The sequence below is a fragment of the Mustela putorius genome, unplaced genomic scaffold, assembly GCF_011764305.1.
Source record: "Mustela putorius furo isolate JIRA1106 unplaced genomic scaffold, ASM1176430v1.1 tig00000174_pilon_pilon_pilon, whole genome shotgun sequence".
Taxonomy (NCBI): Eukaryota; Metazoa; Chordata; class Mammalia; order Carnivora; family Mustelidae; genus Mustela; species Mustela putorius.
In genome coordinates, this window is record NW_025421304.1 from 43,548,866 (window position 1) to 43,570,399 (window position 21,534).

At 64.2% G+C, this 21,534-nt stretch overlaps 1 protein-coding gene across 6 annotated transcripts in view; it reads right to left on the minus strand.

Moving 5' to 3' along the window:
* The window catches only part of CBFA2T3 (CBFA2/RUNX1 partner transcriptional co-repressor 3), a 79,973-nt gene that overhangs the window by 42,977 nt on the left and 15,462 nt on the right, over positions 1-21,534 (minus strand). The window contains exon 1 of one of the 6 annotated variants that reach the window (XM_045076451.1): positions 8,234-8,515. The exons of 4 other annotated variants lie outside the window; for them this stretch is intronic. The gene's annotated coding sequence lies outside the window, so the exon portion shown is untranslated. Of the gene's footprint in view, positions 1-8,233; positions 8,516-21,534 lie in introns of those variants that run through there. One more of the 6 variants, XM_045076450.1, reaches the window with a different exon arrangement.

Consider the following 21,534-nt stretch of genomic DNA (forward strand, 5'->3'; position numbering starts at 1 on the left):
CGGCCAGGGCTCCGGCTAGGGGAGATGAGAAAGGTCCGGAGACAGACGGCACGGCCAGTGCACAACAGTGTGGATGTATTTAACGTCGCTGGACTGACCCTGAGAAATGGCGCAGGCCAGCAGTTTGACGCTCTGTGTGTTTGGCCACAATTAAATAAAACACCCAGTGGGGAGACTGAGGCCAGGCATGAAGGGACTTCCCCACCTCTGCCTTCTAGCAGCCCGTCTACACTGCTAACAGCACAGGCTGGGCACGGCTTAACCGCGGCTCGAATGCGGAAGGACGGCAGCCTCCCTCTTCCCAGGCTCTAGGCCCTTCTAGACCCTAGAGGCGGCAGGCCGGCTGCGGCCCTCGCCGACCCCTGCTCTGGCTCTCCCCTGGGGCTGCTGGCGTCGAGATTGAGGAGGGCAGAGGCCAGGCCTGGGCAGGCTGGTGACATGCGGCTTCTGTCTATGCTCCCCACACCCAGTACGTGTAGGCACGCCCCGGGGGGTCTCACTGGGCTGAAGGCCTTTGTAATGTGAGGGTTACCAGACAGGAAGGGGTCCGGGCAGTAGCTTCGGGGGTCCCAGCCCCTTCGAGAAGCAGACACGAAGCCCTCCACACACGTGTTCAAGGGAGGTCAGGTCCAGTTCACAGCCACCTCCGGACCCGTGTCCTCAACCTCAAAGCCCCAGACCCTGGGCAAGCTCTGACCTCACTTGGAAAGAGAAACTGTGTCCACCCCAGCCTGACAGGGCCAGGTGCTGTGCTGGGTCCCCCGACCAGGTACTTGACTGCCAGGCCCGCTGCGATGCAGAAAGGCGGGCTCACGCGGACGCAGAAGAGCCGGAAGGGCCCGCCCACACGATAAGCCGAGGAAGGTTGGTGCGGGGGCCACGGGGCGACAGGTGTCTAGGGACAGCCTATACAGACACGCTGACTGTCAACCTGGACAGTCCGTGTAGTGTAGACGGTAGTGACAGGTGTCCCGGGACAGTCGTGCAGGTGTGTGGTGACAGGTGTCCTGGGGATAAAGTCCCATCTGTGAGTCCTCTGCTAGCCATCTCGCTGGACGCCAACGTGGGTCTCCGGTCTGCGGGGTCCTGGCAGGGGCTGGCCTACTCGGACTTCTGAGCCGGTTCCCCTGAGCCTGGGGACCCTCTACACGCAGCTCCCAGGGGCTGTAGTGCAGACGGCCTGGGAAGACAAGCTGGGGGCCCGATGCTGCTGGGCCCTGCTGTGGCAGTCAGCCCGTGGGCTCCCAGTCCCTCCTCCTGGACACACAGGCCAGCACATGGGCTCCCCCAAGTGCGTGAGGGCAGCCGCCCTCTGGACAGCCAGGTCAGAAGTCACGCTTCCTTCTGGTCTGGTTTTCACACCTGTACACACCCATTATGCACTCTCATTCACACACTCAGACACACGAGGACTCCATAGGCAGGAGGACAGCTCAGTCACGATCCCTGGAGTGTGGCACTCCGCTTCTGGCCGGACACCCCCCCTCCGGGGACAGGGCCCTCCCCGCCGTCCTCACAAGGCAAAGAAGGAAGTAAAAGTGGCTGAGAAGGACCCCCTTTAGGAAAGAAGCTCCCTGGGCCGCGTGTTCCCAGACACACAGACTGTGGGGCAGAAGGAGCCTCTGAGCCGGTGCTGGGACCTCCACGTGGCACATGCAGGGCAAGGGCCAGAAGGTGCGGCTTTCCCTGCACACACGCACTTTCTGGAGACTGACCCGGACACAGGGTCGCCCTGGGTGCTTCCCTCAGCTGTCCGGCCCTGACCACCCTCTCCCAGGGCCCTGTGTCTGGACACGGTCCCCCTTGGTCTCCCCAAGTTCTGCCCTGCTCGGCCTTTTCAAAATGCAAATCCGACCCATCTCCACACTGTGCAGCCAGGCTTGGGGGCTCCAGGGACAAAAGCCAGAGTCCCCTGTGCCTCCCCTCTGCCCAGGGTCCTGCCATCTGGCCTTACCACCCAGCCTCTCCCTGCCTGGAGCCCCTCCCGCCCACCTCTGCGGCCCGCCACTTCCACGGGGCTGTCCCCAACGTCGCGCAGCACAGTGCCACCCCAGCCGTGCCCACGGCGGGTCCTCTGGGAATACCCTGTGCCCTCTGCCCTGTTCTGTGGGACCGTGCGGCCGTGAGCCGGCCGGCGTGGCTCCCCAGAACTGAAATGCCCGGCACGTCGAATGCATACGGAACTTCAAAGTCTCTTAGAAAAAAAAGGTCTCAATTATTTAAAAAGTCAATAGCAGAGTGAAAAGACATTGTGGGTACGTCGGGTTCAGTAAGTCGTACGGCTAACATCACCCTGTCTCCCTTTCCTGTTTTTAACAGGGCCACAGTCACATGTGGCCACCTGGTGTCACAGACACGTCTGCTTTGCACAGGGGTGCTGGGCACAGCCCCGGGGCCCCCGAGGCTGGTGGGAGCCGGTGCTTCTGGAAGGGAGCGGCCCTTGAGAACACGTGCTGCGGGTGCAGCCTCCGGCCTGGGGCGCACGGGGAGTCGACCCTCTAACACACGTCCCACGGGAGAAGCCGGTGAAACCCCACGCTTGCGAGAGGCACCCAGAGGGGCCACATTTTGGTGACAGGGACTCTTGGCACCCAATCAGACGGCGGCTGGGTGGGGAGGGTCGCAGCCCAGACCCCCACCCCACCCCACCCCGAGCCACCACAAGAGGGCGCGCTTCCCCTGTGAGTGCCGGAGCCGCCCCCTCCGCAGGACACCCCACCAGCCGAGGTGGGGGACCCACCGGACCGGGAAGCTCAGAGGGGCGCGACCCACGGGGGCCACAGCGGATGGACACCCCACAGCTGGGCGGTGTCCATCCTGCTTCCTGCCTGCAGACCAGAACCCGGCAGTGGGACAGGCCCTGGAGGCCCTGGGAGGAGTGGGTGGCCAGATGCTCAGAAGGATGCGGTCTCCGAGACGGCAGAAGGGCCACCCTGCGGCACCCGTGGCCATGCCTGCCGCGGACACCCACTCTATCAGCGGCGCAGGAGCCGTCTCTTCCTTGCGCCAGGGACACGGCCAAACAGATGCGAGCGGCACCCTCTGCCCAGGGCTGGCAGGTCCTATTCCGACGCCTCGGCACAGGGGAGGACAGCAGGAAGGGGTCCAGGCTGGGCTGCTGAGGCTGTGCAGCATTGCCCAAGGGAAGAAGAGGGAGCCACGGGACCCCAAGGCCCCCCGCTCTTTGGGGACCCTGGAGCGGCAGAGACAGAGTCAGGTGACTGGGGTTCCTGGGTTGGAATCCCACCTCTGTCACCAAGTAGCCGTGGGACATGATGACCTCAGCTTCGGTGTCCCCTCCATGAAGTGGAAGGGGGAGAGGACTGGTGTCCCCGCACGCAGGCCAGAGGGTCAGCAGTGGGGGCCTGGGCTGCACTGTGGGACACAGGTGCGGGGAGAGTTAGTGCCCGCACAGGGCTGTCTGGGAGGGGCAGAAAGAAGGGTTCCCCCTCCGCAGAGCCACCCGGTCCCCGCACTCACCAGCAAACCCCAGGATGGCCACGGGGACACCGCAGAGTGGGAACGTGACGGCCACGTCCACAGGCCAGAGGGGAGCAAGGAGAGACTGCACGCCTCAGCGCCATCTGAAGAGGGGCGAGGTCCTGGGACTGCGTTTTGCATTTGAGACTGAGACACAGAGGGGTGAGCGACCTGCGGACGTCACACAGCCCCTGGAAGCCCGTCCAAGCAGCGGAACTCAGAGAAGCCCGTGTGCTGCCCACCCCTCCCCACCAGCCACAGTCTCCTCCTGCCCTGCCCCTGCCAAAGACTTTTCTCTGCCCCAGGACGGAGATGCACGAGCCTGTGCCCGGAATCCTCCCCAAATCTCCCCTGCCACGTCCACCAGGCTCCCAGCCTCAGAGGCACCCCAGGCCCCCGGTGGTGCCCAGCTGTGCAGTGTGCACACTGCGAACAGGACCAGTGCAGCCGCTGAGCGTGTGGGTGAACAGCAGAGCCGGAAGAGACCGCTTCCTTATTACTGCCAAATGCATCTCTGCTTTCCTTCCTAGGGACGTCTGGCTCACCGTGAGGTCCCAGGAATTACGAAAAGCAGAAGTCTTCACTTCTGTTTTCGTGCTGCAAACAGCACGGGTGGGAAGCGTCTCCTCGCACGTCTGAGGCTGCAACTCAGCTGTGTGCCCCACGCCCTGGGTCGAGCTGTGAGCCCAGAAGCGGGAACTGGGAACTGAGTATCACTGCTACGTCCTGAGTTTCCATCCCACAGCCAGACCTCGGCCTGGGTCCTTCCCTTGACGCTCTAAGGGCGGTTTCTGCTCTAAGAATGTGTTTCCAGACACCAAAGCCTGCACCTGCATTTGTGTCCTTGGCTAAAGGCAGCCCACCAAAGCAGCCGGGGCCAAGCCACCCCCTGCAGCCCTCACCTTCTGCATGGCCTCATCCAAGCCCCACATGAAGGGGACCCCAGCTTTGGGGGTACCTTGGACATAGAACCAGACCTGCTTGTTTGCCCAGAAGTCTGGGGTCACGACCCCAGGAAAGGGCTTGGAGGTGTGGCTCGCCACCCCCAACAGTCCTCTTGGGAAGACCGGGAGCTGCAGGGTTAAGATGGTCCAGAGGGTGACTGACCCCTTGAAGCCCCCAGCATGCTGCCCGCCCAATCTGGCTGGGACTCCAGACACCCGGTCTCCCCAAAATGTGACGGGTCCAGAGAAGGAGCCTTGGTTAAACCCTCTGAGTGCCCCCCACTGAGCCTGGGTCCCAAAGGCTGCACCCCAGATGGACATCCACCAACCCCAAGTTCCCAGGCCCCTCCTGCCCCTCCAGACTCAGTGGCCCCACTCTGTCCCTCTGGACGGCCGCACTGTGTGCAGACAGTGAAGGGACGGACACCACACACGGGGGCCTGTCTGCCCTCGGTCACTGGAGCAGTGTGGCACCTGCCCGCCTGCTTCTGGTGAACCTCTCCGGGCCTCTGGGTCCCCGCCTGGAAGATGGGACAGTGAGAGTGCCCCCATGCAGGTCTGTCGCAAGGTCACACACAAGGAAGCCCGGCCCTGCCCAGCCTGCGGGCCCTGATGTGACTTAGGTCACTCCTGCTTCAGGACCGCTCTGCGCCCGTCCCCTACGAAGCAAGGGCTCCCTGCGACCTGCCTGGGGGCTGAGCCGCGGATGACCAACTCCTTCCGGGGCCGGTCCTCTGCAGTTACCAGTCCACGGCAAGCCCACCGTCTCACGTGCCGGAGTCTGGGGGTGCAGGACGCCGCACCGCTCTACCACTCCACACGGGAGGGGACACCAGCTCCACAGCAGACACGGAGTTTGTGTCCCCTCCTCTACTAGCAGACACACCATGTCCATGGGGTTCTCAATGGTGTCCGACGACAATGCCCCCTTCCGCTCCTGTCCTCCCCCAGGGCGCCAGGGTGGGGTAGGGGTCTGCCCCTGGGCTTCCATCACCCAGACAGGATAGAGGTGTTCCTCCTCCCCATCCCAGAACCCAGGGGAACTCTGACTCTCGGCAGTGCCACGCTGATGGCCGTCACCGCTGCGCCCCATGGGCCTGTCCAGGGGAGGGACTCGCACCGGGGCATTAACCACTGGTCAGCACCCGGTAGTCAGGCTGGGAGGAATGTCAGCAGTCAGGCTGGGGCCGGGGGCCGGGGCACAGGTGGCCCTCGCGGTAGGAGGAGCAGCCGTCACCTGCAGTCTCGGCACGAAGAAGGAGCGGGGGCCTACAGGCAGGCGTGGGTCCCCCTCCCTGATGGGCCCCCACCTCTCTGGGCATCAGGGAGATACGGTTCCCACACCCCCACCCATTGTCACCCTGCCTCCGGGAGCGGGAGCCGCTCAGCCAGGCCCAGGGACCCTTGCAGGTGGGGGAAGTGCGGGGGCAGGACAGGGCTGCCCCACAGGAGTGCCGGTTCCTCCTCGCAAGCAACGCTCGTTAGGCACCCACTGGATGCCAGCTCTTCGCCACGGGCCGGGGCCATGGGCCGCAAAGCCTCTTCCGTGTTTGGGATTCTGAACACACACGTGTGCACGCGCAGTGATACATGACTCAGAAAAGGACCTGGGACCCACGGGAACCAACAGCCATCCTGCAGGCCCGGGCGCCGTGGGAGGCTGGGGATGAATCAGACGGCGCCGAGCTCAGCCCACTGGTGGGGCAGCCGGGCGGGGAAGCCCAGCCAACGGCCGCGACAGTTCCGGAAGGTGGCAGGGAAAGGCATCGCCGGGACCCCACCCAGGGCTGGAGCAGCCGTCCGTCCCCCCCGCCCCGACCTGGCAGCCCCGATGGCTTGGATCTTGAGGATTAGTGGCCCAGCCTGCCGGCGTCTCCAGATCCTTGCGTAGGAAGGAAAATTAATTTCTTCCAGTCATGCAGAAATGAAAATATGTGAGGCCGAATCAGAGATTTCCTGGAGGTGGGAACTCAGTTACGCAGATAACCCGGTGACCGAGGAGGAGCTCTAGGCCGGAAGGGAGTGCGGGGGGGCCCTGCAGCCCCAGAGCGTCCCGCAGGGACAGGTGCGGCCGAAACGCCCCGGCTTACCAGCCCCGGCTGGCCTGTGGACAGCCTGGAGCACCAAAGGCCTGTCCCTTCTCCCTGGGCCCCCGGAGACCAAGGCACCTCCAGAGAAAGCCAGATTCCACCAGATAATTGGTCCTAACCTGACCTCCTCCTCCTGCCTTGTGCCTGTCTAGCTCTCGGGAGCGCAGCGCGGGCCGTACATCTGCTCCTGCTCTGCTCCCCTCTCAGTGTCGGGAGCGGTGGGGAAGCACAGCTGGGCCAGCTCCAGGCGAGCGCTTGACGGCTGCACATGGCTGCACGGAGCAGAGCCCTCTGCCTGCCCAGTGGCTGGGCTGAGTCTCCCGCTTCCCCCATCTCCTATCCTGGGGGCAGAAGGGGGGTGGGGCAAATGCCTGTCACGGCGCCAGCTGTCTGCAAACGTGCCGGGGGACTGTGTGCCAGGCCCTCCTGCCCCTGCCCTTGCTGGGAGCCACTTCTGGGCCTCTCAGCCCTGCCCCCCCCCCCCCCGGCTCCAACCCCAAGAAGTTTCTCAAACCTTGCAGCAACTTGCAGGAGCAAAGCTAGGGTACGGACTAGCTGCCCAGCGGACCCCGGCCAGCCCCAGTGCTCTTAGGGGCCATCCCCGGACCCTCCCATGTCTAGGGCCAGGAGAGGAAACGCAAGCCTGTGGGCCATGCGGAGGCAGCATCCTGGCTGCTGGGCCAGAGACCCCGGCCTGATGCAGGAGCGCAGGGTCTCAGCTGCTCTCAAAGGAAATATTCTTCTCCCCAATCTGGAGCAGCCGGGAGTCCGCCAGCCAAGGTCCAAATGTGGGGAATGCAGTAATTTTTCTGGAGGAAGAGTGTGCATACTTGCTGGGGTCTGCCCACTCCTCTGTGGCTGCCGGGCCCAGCACACGCACGCACACACACACACACACACACACACCCATGCGGCTCCCAGGGGCGGGAAGGAGGCACAGCCCGAGGCTGTGTGTTCAGAGCCCAGCAGCTCAGAGTGTGGCTTGCCACCAGCCCCGCTGCCTTCTGCTCTCCGCGAGCCCGTCTAGGGCTGCTTCTCCAGCCATCTGTCCCTCCACGTCGGCTCACACCTCCCTCGGAGCGGAGCCGTTCCCACAGCCTGGCTCCCGGCCTGCCCAACACGCAGATGGACGGTTCCCAACGGCTGTGAGCAGAATCACTGCGTCCCAGGCATGGCTGCCTGCTGGGACCCCACGGAGGGCCCGTGAAGCCCCTATCCCCGCACACGGCGTGGCGGGCAGCCCCCTCCCCCAGGCTCTGGGCAGACCTCACCGCGCTTAACCAACCGGCCACCTACCTGGGGGCAGGGCTAGGGACTAAAACAGGACAGGAGACCCACCCCCCATCTCTCCTGCGGCCCCTCCCTGTCCCCTGTCACCTGGACCAGGCCTTTTGTCAGGAAGCCCAGGCGCCAGACGGGGTGGGGGGGGGGCTGCGGGACACCCCACCTCCCGCACGCAGTCCCCGCGTTAGGCTTGACCACACCCCCCGCGGGTCAAGCTCTGCTCGCCCAGTGCGGTGCAGGGACCGAAGTGGGTGGGCACTGACTGGCCTGGCCCCACCCCGCCGTGGGCTCCAACTTTCCGAAGTGGGGAGGGGGCGCCCGGGGACTGCCCGCACGCTCCGCGCGGCGGCGAGCAGAGCCCCCCACCCCAGACGGCAGCCGCGGGCGGAGTCGGGTGACAGCGGCGGCGGCGCGCGGGACGCACGGGGCACTTACGGTCCGGAGGTCCGGCGGAGGCGGCCCGGCTCCTCGAGTGGCTCCTCCTCGAACTGGGTCCCCGCCCGCGTAACTTGGGGGCGAAGGCGCGGCGGTGCGAGCGGCGGGGCCGGGGCTCAGGCGCGCGGCGGGGCCGGGGCGCGCGGGGCGGCCGCCTGGGCCATGCCCGGGCTCGGCTCCCGCCGCTCGCTCCGCCCGCCCGGCCGCCCGCGAGGGAACAAAGCGCGCACGCCGCCCCGGGCGGTCTCCGGCCTCCGCGGCCGCCGCTCCAGCCGCCGCGCCTTTGACTCGCGGGCGCCGGGCTCCGGCTGCCGCGCGCTCGCCCGAGCGTCTCACGGGGCCCCGCGGCCCCCGCCCCGCGCGCTCCGCCCCCGCCTCCTGCCCCCCGCCGCCGCCGCCGCCGCTGCGCCACCTGCCTCCCGCCCCGCGCCCGGCGCGCTCGGCTCCGCCCCGGGGCGCGGGCGGCGGGCGGCGGGCGAGGGGCCCGGGCTCGGTGCGGGGCCGGCGCGGGCGAGGGGCTCCGCCCGCCGCCGCTCGAGGCCGACCGCAGACCCCGCCGGTGGGGCGGCCGCGGAGCCCGGGGCGCGCCCTGCGACCTCGGCAGGCGGCACGGGTGCGAGTGCGAGCGGGGCGTGTACGCGGGGCGCGGGGCCGTGGCGGGGGGCGAAACGAGGGGTGCCGTTGGGGGCAACGCGCGCTTCTCTGGAGGGAGGGGGTAGTGCCCGCTGGGCGTGCGGGGGCCGGGGTGCGGCAGGGGCAGCGGTGTGGGCGTCGCGCGGGGAGCGCGGGTCCCGTGCGTGGCGCGCCCCTCGCCTGCGCCCGCGCCCGCCCCCGCCGGCTCCGCAGGCCGCGCCCCGGGCGGGCGGGTGGGGCTGGAGCCGAGCGCGCCGCCGCGCACCCCCTCGCAGCAGTCGGCGGCCGCCGGCCTCGCGGTGTCGGGAGACGCGCGTCTGGCGTCCGGGCGGGAGGCGAGCAGCGGGCGCCCCTCCTCCGGGCGCCGCGCCCCCCCACTCCCCCGCCTGCCCGCCGCGCGGGGCGGGAAGGGGTCGGGTCGGCCCCGCGCTCGGCCGGCAGGGGGCGCCCTCCCCCCGCCGCGCGCCCCGGGCACCGCGCGCCCCGCGCTCCCCCTCCCGGCGCTCACCCGGGCAAGAGTGCGGGGGGCGCAGGGTCTCCAGCTCCCGGGCCGCTCGGCCTGGGGACATTTGCATGTACTTTGCATGTATTTGCATATCATTCTTTGAACGTCTGCAGAAATGCCCCCGCCGCGGGCAGCCCTTGCCCTGGCTCCCCCCCACCCACCCGTTTTGCTTCTTCCCTCACAGCGCTTTGTGGCGAAACGGATGCGTTTGCCTGGTGCGTACGTGGTAGTACATCGGCGCTTTTTTCTTTCCTTCTTCCCCCGAACCGCGCGCACTTTGTTTCTCAGAGACAAACCGGGGTCCTAGGGTGTCCTCGCAGACAGGGGGACCAGAACCTGGGAAGAGCAGTGCCCTGATTTGCATCTTATTTGGCATAAATCTGCATGTGAAGGTCCAAGGTCCCTAATTCCCAGTATAAAAATGCAGCGAGGTGCCAAAAAGCGCCCCATCCTCCCCGGCTTGCTTTCCAGGCCCATTTCTCCCCAGCCCCAGACCCACCTCTCCGGACTGAGCACGGCCCACGGGAGCTGAGCCAGGCAGAGGAGGCCTGCGCAGGCTCAGAATGAGGCCTGAGGAGAAGGGGACTTGTCCCTGCCCCTCCTCCCGTGGCCGCCCCCTGGGGCGCTGGGTCACCCTTGACCTCCTGGGCCTCTGTCCCTGGAGAGGTAAGAGGGGGTGTGGTGACTGATTAAAGGATAACACGAATGTCTGGCATCTCTTTCCCGTTGCTTTCCTCATGTGCTTAAATGTGGACTCTGTCCGGTCCTGCGGGAAAGCAGGGGGTCCCGAGCCCATTTCACAGAAGAATGTGGCTCAGTGGGCAGCAGGTGTGCTGCGGAAGGTCCCAGAGTTCACGCACGGGCACTGACCGACAACGGCTCCTTTATGTCACCGGTTCTGAGACAGCATTGATTTTAAATGCGCCATGCCCTTTATGTGTCCCTAAGAAAGCAGAGCAGCTCCCCACCATCACCCCCAGATGCCTCTAGATTTCAGAGATGCCAACGTGCAGGGAAGGGGTCGCGTGGGCAGTCAGCCGACGCCCAGAAGCTGGCCTTGGGAGTTGTCCCCCGGGCACAGCACTGTGCTCACATGGGACACTGGCCAAGCTAGGCCCAGCATGGGCCCGGGGGCGCTGAACCGGCCCCCCTATAGACGAGTGTTAAATGACCAATCACAGTGTCATCAGGTGAAGCAGGAGACTGGGAACCACTAGAGATGCAAGAGGTCCCCAACCCGGAGAATGAAGCTGTGCTCCTTGGGACAGAGCTCCAGGTCCTGGAGTCCGTCCCATTGTCTCCCTCCTCCTGGCCTGAGGGAACTGTGGCTGGAGGGAAGGGGCCACGGGGGGAGGGCTGCTGCTTGGGGTACAACAGGACAGACAAGGGCCACATCAGGGCCGTGGTGAGTGCGGATGCCGTGGGGGTTCGCCAAAGGCGGCCCTAGGCTGGGCTCCGTCTCAGCATTTTCCCAGTTAATTCCCACCCATCTGCCAGAGAGGGGCTCCCGGAGCCCCATTTCATAGGTGGCGGGATGAGGCTCGGACAGGTTGCCTGGCTTGTCTATGGTCACAGGGGCCCACCTGGGTGGAGGTTGAATGCCCACACTGCCTCTCACCCACCGGGTCTCCCGCAGACAGTTTCTGACATTGGAAGAGGCTCAGGCACTACTGCTGGGCACTGCAAGGTGACATTGAAGGAAAAGCATCCCACCCCTTCCCAAGAGACCTATGCAGTTGGACCAGCAAGGCCAGACGCCCCTCCCAGGAGACCAGACCACAGGCAAGTCAGTGCCAAGGCCGGTGCCGCACTGAAGGGCCAGGCAGAGGGACACAGAGCAGGAGGGACGGCGGGTGGGGAGAGTGCGGTGGGGGTCGGTGCCCCTGGGCAGCCTCCAACGTGCCAGCGTCTGCAGAGACAGGAGACCAGCTCGAGGAAGAGGAACCTCCTCCCCTACCTTGTGGCAGCGCGGCCCCCGAGTGAAGAGAGCGCCCCACCAGCATCTCGTTTCCCTGCTCACACGCACAGAGAGGGACTGTGCCCTGCCCAGGGGCTCCCAGCGGCAAAGCTGGGGACAGCACCCAGGGTCTCTGACCTACCCATTGGGGCTCACTGTGGGGCCCTGTGTCCACTGCCTCTTAGGAAAGTAACCTCTCACACCCAGTCCTCTCCAGCCGCTGTCTCCAGGGCCTCTGCACTGGCTTCCCCCACCGAGTCCCGTCTTAACCCGACAGCTTCAGGCTCGGGGCTCTGACAAAGACACACGCGGTTTGTACACTTGAGCCTTGAACAGCGTGGGGGCAGACAACATGAGGGTCTGGGTCTCCCCCACCTGTGCAGTTGAAAATCCACACATGACATTTGATTTCCAAAACCTTTGCTAAGGGGCGCCTGGGTGGCTCAGTGGGTTAAAGCCTCTGTCTTTGGCTCGGGTCATGATCTCACGGTCCTGGGATCGAGCCCCGCGTCGGGCTCTCTGCTCTGCGGGGAGCCTGCTTCTCCCCCTCTCTCTCTGCCTGCTTGTGCTTTCTCTCTCTCTGTCAAATAAATAAATAAAATCTTAAAAAAAAAAAAACCCACCTTTGCTAATAGCATGCTGCTGACCAGTGCCTTACTGACGGCGTAAACAGTCGGTGAACACACACCCCATGTGTTACGTGCGTTGTCTTACAGCAGGTCTCTGGGGGGAAGAAAATCTCACTCAGATACTCAAAAGGGGGACAAAACACACGTGCAGAACTCAGCTGTGTTGATGGAAGAGAAATCCGTGGGTAAGTGGACCCGCGCATTTTGAACCAGTGTGGTTTGGGGGTCACCTGCCAAAGACCCCTCGAGCTGCGAGAGCCCCTTCACCCTCACACCCAGTCCTGTACTGGGCCCTCGCCAGGGGCCCCAAGCGCCACCTGCCAGGTCCTCATGGCTCTCCCCAGCTGCCCGGGAGGTGGGTCTTGCCCCCGGCCTCGCTGGCCTGAAGGGTGGGGCCCAGAGAGCTCGGGTTCTTGTATGGCTTTGGCAGAACTGGAGTCCCACTGGGTCAGCCTGGCCTGGGGGTCCAGGCCGTCAGCTGCTGCAGACTCACAGGTCTTCATAAAGAATTCTGCACAACTCAGGACCGCTTTGAACATGCTTGTGTTTCATCAGAAGATGGAACAGAGATTTAGAGAGCTGCCAAGAGTATAAAATCTGACGTACCATAAACGTGGACTTTTTTAAGATAAAAGGGTGGGGAGAATAGATATCACAGCAGTTTGATAGCTGCCCTTACCCATTTTTAAAAAAAATTTTAAAAAGATTTTATTTATTTGAGAGAGAGAGAAAACACGAGAGCGGGGAGAGGCCACGGGAGAAGCAGACCCCCCGCTGAGCAGGGAGCCCGACCTGGGGCTCCATCCTGGGACCCTGGGATCCTGACCTGAGCCAAAGGCAGGCGCTTCACAGACTGAGCCCCCAGGCGTGCCCAGCACCAGCCATGAAAAATACGCAAACTCTTCTTCAGCACCTGCATCCTCACACAGGTCCCCGGCTGTCACAGACACCTTTTCAACACAACACCAAAGATCTGGTCAGCGGAGCCTCCCCACGATGAGAAGCGTCAGCGCCGCGACAGACGTCGCGAGGGTAAGAAGGGCAAGAACGCGTCTCACGAAGGGCCGTTGCCCAACACGGAGAACGAGCTTGAATGTCAACAAGAGGAGAAAAACAGTCCAGGGAAAACCCGGACAGACCTCACGGAGGAGGACACACGGGTGGCGCATCCGGTGTGAACAGATGGCCCGCGTCACACGGCACCGGGGAGACACACGCGGGGACAGCCGGGGGACACCCCGAGCCTGCTCTTCGAGTGGCCGAAGCCCAGGGCGCCGACCGCCGCGGGCGCAGACCAGGAGGGGGCCGGGACCAGAACCCGTGGCCACAGGAGCACTCACTCGTGGCCGCGGGGAAGGAGCTCGGCACGGACACCGGGGAAGGCAGGTCGCCGTTTACCGGAGCATCGTACAGACCGATGTCCCCACAGAAACCCGCACGCCGGTGTTCATGGCGGCTCTGCTCAAAACTCAAAACTTGGGGCACCTGGGTGGCTTGGTGGGTTAAAGCCTCTGCCTTCGGCTCGGGTCATGATCCCGGGGTTCTGGGATCGAGCCCCGCGTTGCGCTCTCTGCTCCGTAGAGAGCCTGTTTCCTCGTCTCTCTCTCTGCCTGCCTCTCTGCCTACTTGTGATCTGTCTGTCAAAGAAATGTATAAAATCTTTAAAAAAAAAAAAACCAAAACACAAAACAACAAAAAAAAACCTGTCAAAACTTGGGAGAAATGAAATCGTCCTTCAGTGACACCCACACCGCGGTCCGTCCAGACCATGGGGGACATTACTCAGCACTGAACAGAAGGGAGCTGTCATGCCGTGGAAAGATCTGGAAGAACCTCTCACGCACATCTCGGAGTCAAAGAGACAATCGGAAAAGGCCGCCTGCCGTGCGGTCCCAGCCCTGTGACAGCCGGAAAACGCAAGACTACGGAGCTGGTCAAACCATCCATGGTTGCCAAGGTTGGGGGAGGGAGGTGTGGGCAGAGCACTGCGGGGTTTAGGGCAGAGGAGCTGGTCTGTCTGATGCTGTGACGGTGGAAATCTGTCCCTGTACACTTGTCCCAACCCACAGAACGTCCACCCCTAACAGGGGAGCTGAAGGTCACCGTGGCAGTTAGTCGCGAATCATGTTCTCATGTGAGAGCCGGAGAAACCCGGTCATGTCAACAATAGACCCGGAAGGAAGGCCTCTGTGCCCCCGAGACACACTGTGGCCTCCTCCGGACGGCGCGGTGCCCGAGCCTCATGGTGACCGTCATAAAATGACTTAGTCAGCGGACCAGTCCGCAGTCCTTCTCCAATCCTGTTGCAAGCGAGCCCTGAAGACTGCTAGAATTGCAAAAAGTTGTGTTTCCGGACGGCGCAGGTGGGGTGTCAGGACTGGGCCTTGGCGGGGACACTTGTGCCTTTTTGGGAAGTGAGAGGCAGGGGCCCCTCGAGGGGAGCTGGGAAGCAGGTCGGTGCCCGGCCACCCGCTGTGGCTGGTGTGGAAGCGGATTCTGGGGTTCTATGTTGTCCATGCAGGGAAAGAACCAGAAAGCAGACGAAGCTGGGGCTCCAGCCAGGAAGCCCTCCCCACCCCCAGAGCATCCCTCGGCTCACCCCCCTCACCCAAGATCGGCTCAGCTCCTATCCAGGAGTGACCCTTCCTGCCAAGGAAAGCCCCACTCCAAACCCCAGGCAGAGACACAGCAGGAAGGCCAAGGGGTGGGCTGGGGGTCATCTGGTCTGCCGGCATGGGGGCTGCCAGGCTGGGCAGGGGGCACACTGCACCAGTGAGCAGGGGCGCGGGCGGTGCTGGGGGCTTGGGGAGGGAAGGTGCGCCCCTGTGTGCAGCTCTCCTGTCTGCCACGGCCCACCTCTGAGAAGAATTCGTGAGTTCTCCGTAGGGACCCCTGCCTGCCTGAGGCTGGGGCCCACTGCCTCGCCCCCCATCCCCCGCTCCTTCCTCACAAGCACACCCCCAAGGAGGTCAGGGATACATTCCTCCCCACTGCAGACGCTCCCAGCCCCTGCCCAGCCCTGGACACTGCCTGCCCCCACCCCCCGCCCCGTACGCCGGTTCACAAGGAGGCTAGTTCCCTTGCCGGTGATGGGTTCTGCCGTGAACATGGGATCCAAAAGTCGGCCTGCTTCCCGCGGGAGAAACTGCCCCATGTTCTCCCAGCCTGGGGGCTCTCCAGGTGACCTGGGCCTACCACTGCCCAGAGCTACCGGCTTGAGAGGTGCTGACTTGGGGGCAGATGGACAGAAGGGACGGGGTCCTCGGTGCACGTCTGCTGCTTGGCCGACCCGAAAACCCACGGACTCCATGCGGCACTTGCTCGATCTTTGTTTAGAAAGACTTTATGTATTTATTTGACTTGAGAGATGGTGAGAGGGAACACAAGCAGGGGGAGTGGGAGGGGGAAGCAGGCGTCCCGCGGAGCAGAGAGCCCGATGCGGGGCTCGATCCCAGGACCCTGGGACCGTGACCTGAGCCGACGGCAGAGGCTTTAACCCACTGAGCCACCCAGGCACCCCTTCACTTGCTAATTCAATAGTTAATTGCCCTCATGTTCAGGCTGGTTTTACCCAAAGTTTCTGTTTCTCGCAACCAAAAGCAGTCTAATCATTGCATTTCCTTGCTGGAGGGTCTTTCTTTATCTCAGCTGTCCAAGGGCCACAAAGGCTTACTGGTCACCCCCAACTCGACCACGCACCAGGAGCACATCGAGTCCCTGTGCAAGCAGGATCGGGACTGGTGGCCCACGCTCAGGCCCAAAATTTAAGGCAGCACCAAAAACTTCAGTATTCGAGATAAACCACACTTTAATCCGATATTTAAAAATATTACAATCACTGACAGAAAAGTCCACGGTGAGCAAAATGCCAGAGCCTTAAATAAAGACAGGATTCCCATGGCCGATTCCCCGCGTTGGGGTCAGCCGGGCGCTGCCCGGGCTCCTTCCCCCGAGATGGGGTCGGAGGGCTGGCCAGCCAGGCGTCCTGAACCTTGTAGTCACTGATGACTTTTCCCCCAGGTGACTCCGGGGGTTTGAGGCCACAGCTGGAGAAACAGGGACCCGAGGCACGGCATGAGCCACTCACCGGTCTTTGTGCTCAGACCATCCCTACGGAGGGGACCAGCCACGCAGGTGGGCAGGGGCAAGCTAACCCCACGGGGTTCTGAGAATGGGGTATAGGCCCTGGTCTGGGCCAGGGCCCGGACGGACGGCTGGCGCGGTCCTCCTGGGCTCCCCCGGAGGAGGACGCAGATGAGGCTGGCGGATGGTTCGGACGGGCTGCCTGGAGGCCCTGGGCTGCGGGTGCAACAAACGTACAAAAGCTGCCCATTCTCCCAGGGCCGCGGAAGCTTTGTCCTCTGGGCACCCGGGGAGATCTGCAAAGAGCTGAGAGGCCGGGGACTGGAGCGTTCGTGTGACACCCTGTCCCTGCCGCAGGGACGCACCCCACCTGGTCCTCCCACACAGCGGCCAAGCGGGCCGTAGATGGGGGTGGCCGGGGCTGGAGGCCTGGAGCCAGAGGACACGCACAGAAGAGGGACAGGGGATGTGGGCAGGTGAGTGTGGGCACTGGCCACGCCTGGACGGACCCTGCAGACCTGGCTCTGATGCCCCAGGGCTCTCCCAGCCCGGCTCGGGGCGCCTCCGCGGCGCAGAGTCCCGGCACGTTCCGTGGGCACTCCCACCACGTTACTCCTGGTCATTTGTGTTTTCAAATCTGTGGTGTAGCCTTGCTTAGGAACACCAAAGACAGACTCGGGCTCGGGTCCTGATCCTGGAGTCCCGGGATCGAGTCCGGCGTCCGGCTCCCTGCTGGGCGGGGAGTCTGCTTCTCCCGCTGCCCCTTCCCCTGCCCAGGCTCTCTCTCTCTCTCTCTCTCAAATAAATAAACAAAATCTCAAGAAAAAAAAAACAAAAAAAACCAACTCGGGACGACAGCTGAGTTGGGAAAGTTGTGAAGACAAGCTCTCCAGTGGCATCAGCAACGACCATGCGCAGAGCCGAGCCGCTAAAGCCCCCGTCCCAGGCTGGGCAGGTACCGGCTGGCCTTGGCGGGTGGAGCCCTCCGGCAGAGCACCGCCCCCGCCTCCTCCCACTGGTTCGGTGCCGTGATGGGCACTTTTCTAACTCCCTCTCGTTCAAACCTTGAAACAACCCCTGTGGCAAGTGACACCCCATGTTTCTGCAGCTGAGGAAACCGAGGCCTGGGGAGACCCAGGACTCGTGTGGGGGTGCACCGCGTGGCGGGCAGCTCTGCCCAGGGCCCACCCGCCCATGTCCCTCTGTGCTGTGCTGCCGGCCCTCCCCGCTCAGTTGTGCCCTGTTATCTGGCCTGGCACAGCCTGCTCCCGCCCCAGGCCCACCTGCCTGCCAGCCCGTCCGCACCACGGTCGCAGGTCACAAGGAAGGACGACACAGACGGGTGGCCCACCTCCCTGCCAGACCACAGGCAGCAACCAGACAGAGCCGCCCAAGGAGAAGGTCGCCATCAGGGTGTGCAGTTCAGGGGCTCCTGGGGAGCTGCTGGAAAGCTGGGGAGGGCCCGGGCACTGGACAATCACTGGGCACAGAGCCCGAGTGCTCCGCCGCTGACCCCGAGGCAGCCGTCGGGGGACCAGACGCTCCCTCTGCGGCCCTCGGTTCTCCAGCATTCCTGTCCCCACTCTCCTGAGACTCCGGATGAAGTCAGGGAAGGACCGCGTCCGGGCACTGGTGCTCACCCAAGAGGGCCCCACACCGCGAGGCTGAACCTCACTGGGGATCAGAGGCCCAGGGTAAATCATCAGGCACTGTTTCTCGCCCACAGAAAAGGTCAGATTTTGAGAAGGACACCATTCCTCGGGGGTGGTGCACGGGCACTGTTTCCCCACAGGGCACGTTGGCAGCGGCCATCCAGAGCTGTGAGCGGGTCCAGCAGCTTCTATGGCCAGATTTCTCTATCACAGATGCTTGTTACAGAGACGGCGCCGTGTAACCATGGACAACGGGACGTCCGCGGACCGCCGTGGCCACCGACACGCCACGGGGCGCCCTGCCTCCTCAGCAGGGGAGTGGAGTGGAGGGCCCTGGCTCTCCATCGGCAGGTGGACGGTACAGATGCCGTCGGGGAACGGGGGTCCCAGGAAGGGGCCGAAAGGGGTCCCAGGAAGGGGCCGAAAGGGGCCCAGCAGGTGCAGGGCGGCCAGTGGCTGCTGGGACCCCGCTTTCTGCTTCTCTAAGTTTCTGACATTCCTGCCACGCGGCAGCCTCATCCGCTCGCCTTTCCTCCCCGCGACGCAGCCCGGCTGGCCCGGAGCTCGGACAGTAGCCACGGAGCGGCTCACGCATCTCGGCCCGAAGATGAGTTCTGAGTTCTCGCATGTCTTCGTTCCCTTTCGGGTGAGAATCGGGTGGGCCGTGGACACGTGCCGCGGGAAGCGCGGCCGGTGCGGCCACATCACAGGCAATGTCCACAGGACGAGGGTCGTGTGAATCCCCAGGGAGCCGTGCAGTCCCTGGCAGGAGGTGCCAGGCCAACCGCCGTCCTGGTTCGGGGGAAATTTTTCTATGCGCCTCACCTCACTTTGAAAAAGAAATTCCGTGTGTGAAGGAATAAAATGTGAAAAACAAAGTGGGCCAGGATCAGAGGAGAATCCCAGGCGTCTGGGGGACACTTGCTTCTGATGAAGGAAACACGGAGGAAAACAGACGGACACACTTGGCTCTCTGAGTGGTCACGGCTGTGCCCCGAGGGGCTGAGCAGGGGCCTGGAGGGTAAGGGGCGTCCGGCAGAGGAGAGAGTGACCCCTGTGATAATGACTCGCGGGTCTACAGCCACAAGAAAAACGGGCCGAGTGTATGACTAGGTACGTCCCACAGGAAGACATAGCAAAGAGACCATAAACTTCTTCACTTTTAGGGTTTTTCTCTGAAACTCCCCCGAAAGCCAGGACCAGCCCTGCCTGTGGGCAGCCCCCTGCTGGCCCTCCGGGGCCTCTCTGCTCCCCGCGGCTGCGTCCCCCGGCTGCACCTCAGAACCCTGCCGGCGGCTTGGGGACCCCCGTCTCTCTGGGGCCTCTGTGCCCCACGGCCCCGTGTGCAGCACACCCTTCTCTCCCCGCAGCCTGTTACCCAAGCCTGTTATGCCCTGTCCTGCCTGAGCTCCCCCGGGGCTTCTGTCGCCTGCCCCTGGCATCCTGGCCGGCACACGGCCTCACCCCACGGCCCCCGGGAGAGGAGGGGACGGAGCAGCCTGTTGCGGTGCCAGGGCACACAGGCCCAGGTGTCAGCCTGAAAGGGGCGCTGTCGCCGGACGGACGGTTTCCAAGTCCACACGCATCTTCTGCTCTGATAATGGGGTGCGGCCATCACTGAGGCCCAGGCCCCCGCCAGCAGGGCTCAGGCACAGCTGAGAGTCTGGTCCTGTCACTCCCGCATCAGAGGGAGTGACAGGTGCACATGCAGTTGCCACCACCTGTGGCCACCTGGAACTTTCTGCCAAGCAAATCCTGCTGGGGCCGGGGCGCCTCCTTCTGTTCCCCACGACAGCCCGCCTACCGCACCATGGCTTCTCCCAGGAGCCGGGGCCCTCGGCGCCACGGCCTCAGTGTCCTGCCATCATCGTGGCCTGGGGTACGCACTGTCCAGAGCCCACACCCACGTCAAGACGGCTTTCCCGTGTCTGCTACTGTGTGCGCCGCTGACGGAATTAACTGTCATCCTGCTGTCCATTAACTCTGCACCAGACAGCCCCGTGCCCCCAGGGGATGGGAGAAGTCTCCAGGCTGTGGGTGTGTGCCGGGGAGGGAGCAGCCTCCCTCGGGCTCCCTGGACACCGCTGAGCCCTCCCTTGTCCCTCATTCTGTCCACAGTTGTCCGGGTCACCCTGCCCTTCCTCGAACTGTGACTTTCACAGCCGGGTGCAGAGGACAGATGTCACCAGACCGAGCCCCTGATTTCACACACGCAGAGACAGCCTCAGAGAGGGGAGCCACGTCCGGACCTCTCTGCTTATCCCCCAGGTCCAGGCGGACCCTGACCCCCAAGGGATGTGTTCTGGCTAAGAGGCCACGATCGTTCAGGGGCACGTGGAGCCCACCCAGCCCGAGGTGGGAGCCAGCCTGTCCTCGCCCGCCCACCTGCTGTGCAGGGCTGGTCCAGGGAGCGTCTCTGAGGCCAGACGCGGACGGAGGCTGCTGAGCACCGCAGGGACAACAGGGCTTTCCTGGTGGGAAGACAGGCTGTGGTTGGTGAGAGCCCCCCACGGCCCCCCTGCCCGCCCGGCCCCGTGAGACAAAGGCTACCACAATGGCCTGAATGCAAGTGCTTGCCGCACCCCCCCCCCACCCCACCCCCTCCGCAGCCTCACTGGCCCCGTCTCCAGGAGAGGGCGTCACCCTGGCTGCGATCCACAGATCCACCGGTTTGCTCTCCCCTCCCCACCCCCGCGGCGGGTTCCCTGTCTGGCGGCACCAGTGCACCAGAGCAGGCACGTGCCCCAGGGAGGACCGAGGGAGGGAACAGGGCCCTGATCTGCAGTGCACTCCCCCACCCCCCACCCTGAGACCTCTGCACCCCTCAAAGCCCAGTCTCTGCCCTGGGGCGGAATTGCACAGCAGCCCAAGGCCTCTCGCCCTGCCAGGCTCCGCGAGGGGTGAGGCCGGTGGAGGGGCCGAGGGGGTGGACGTGAGGCTCAGTGGACTGGGGGCTCCCTGGGCTCCCTGGGTGCCGGGGCAGAGACAGGCTCCGATTTCTCTGTTTCCGGCTATGGGATTGCTGATGGCTTTCATGGCTCCTCGGTGCCGGGGTCCCTAATTTCTGCCTGTTGAAGTCATAATTTACCACCAGGAAAATAAACCCTTGGGATCATTTGCTGCGACTAAATCGCATGAATCTTAACAGCGTGAGGTCTCTGGGTTTCCCTCCAGGGAACAGGCTCCTGCCCTGGCGCTGGCCTTCCAAGCAAGACCTGCTACAGGTCCCAGCCTCAGACTCCGTGTGAGACGCGTGGGGACCTGCTCCTGGATGTGGACGCCGCGCACAGTGGGGAGACCCAGACGGCACAGTGCCCCCCTTTCTGGAAACAGACTTGCCTCTGGCCACAGGCCGGATCCCTGACCAGACAGGGGAGGACCCCCTGGGCCGGCCAGCGACGACGGGCACCCTTCCTGGGGCGGATGCTGAGGGCAGGAGAGCCGTGCTGCTGAGCCAGGACCCCGCTGCCTCAGAGCCAGCCCGGGTCTGCGGAGCCGCCGCAGGACCAGAGATGGGGAGAAGGGGGCAGACTCTCCTGCACACTCGGGCTCTGCTCTGTCCCCGGGATGAGCCGCCCTCTCTTCCCTCTGATGCCACCAAGTCCCGTTCAGTCCCGACTCTCTTGTGTGTGACACACTTCACACACCTTACACGCGTCACCAACCACAGTGGGGCGCTTCCATCCTGGCGACCCCTCAGGTTCCCCTCAGCCACAGCTGGCTGGTCCCTGAGCACAACATATGGGTCCCTGAGAATTTGGGGGAGGGGCCCTGGGGCGTCAGCCAGGTGGCCCAGAGGGACTGAGAGGGGAGCTGCCCGGGCTCCGACACTCTCTCCCACC